Below are 770 nucleotides of genomic sequence, written 5' to 3'. Positions count from 1 at the left end.
GACATTAAAATCCCATTATTAAATTTTCTAAGAAGAAAAAAGTTTATCATTTTATTATATAAGTTAGAAAAGAATTGATATAAAAGGTAATATAATTAGTAAAATCTAAAAACTATAAAGGTATTATTCCTTGAATTGAATAGGACAATGTCACATCTTTCCTTATACATACTCTGAATAAAACATATCCCCGGAAGTATTTAACATATACTTTAAAGAATGAAAAAAAATTGAAGAAAAATAAAAAAATAGTTCTGTTATGGAAAAGAGCAAAAAATAAAAAGGTTCATAATTGTACAACACTATTTTATTCATATCACAAACATAATAGAAACGTTCGTACGAGGCAACATCGACTAACATGATATATCTTAGTAAGACTGTTAAATATGCATTTCATCAAGAAATTAATGTATTGATCTTAAGAAATATAAAGTAACATAGAACAGTGAACAAATAATAATTAATGTAATGTACTTATGAAACAGTAAATTTTAATAACAGGAAAGGAAGAAGGGATGATTATTTGATTTACATAAAGTATATAATATAATACTAATTGTTAAATAAAACTTAAACATAAAGGATTAATTTAAAAAAATTATACATTAATTAAATAATAAATAACTATATAAAATAAATAAAATTAAATATATTTTACTAATTAACGAATTAATTTAATTTATGAACACATTATAAAATTAATAAATAAAAAATAATAAGGCAGAATTAATAAATTAATATTAATTAAATAAAAATATAATTATTTA

Source organism: Plasmodium inui (assembly GCF_000524495.1).
Source record: "Plasmodium inui San Antonio 1 unplaced genomic scaffold supercont1.14, whole genome shotgun sequence".
Lineage (NCBI taxonomy): Eukaryota > Apicomplexa > Aconoidasida > Haemosporida > Plasmodiidae > Plasmodium > Plasmodium inui.
This window is presented reverse-complemented; position numbering follows the sequence as displayed.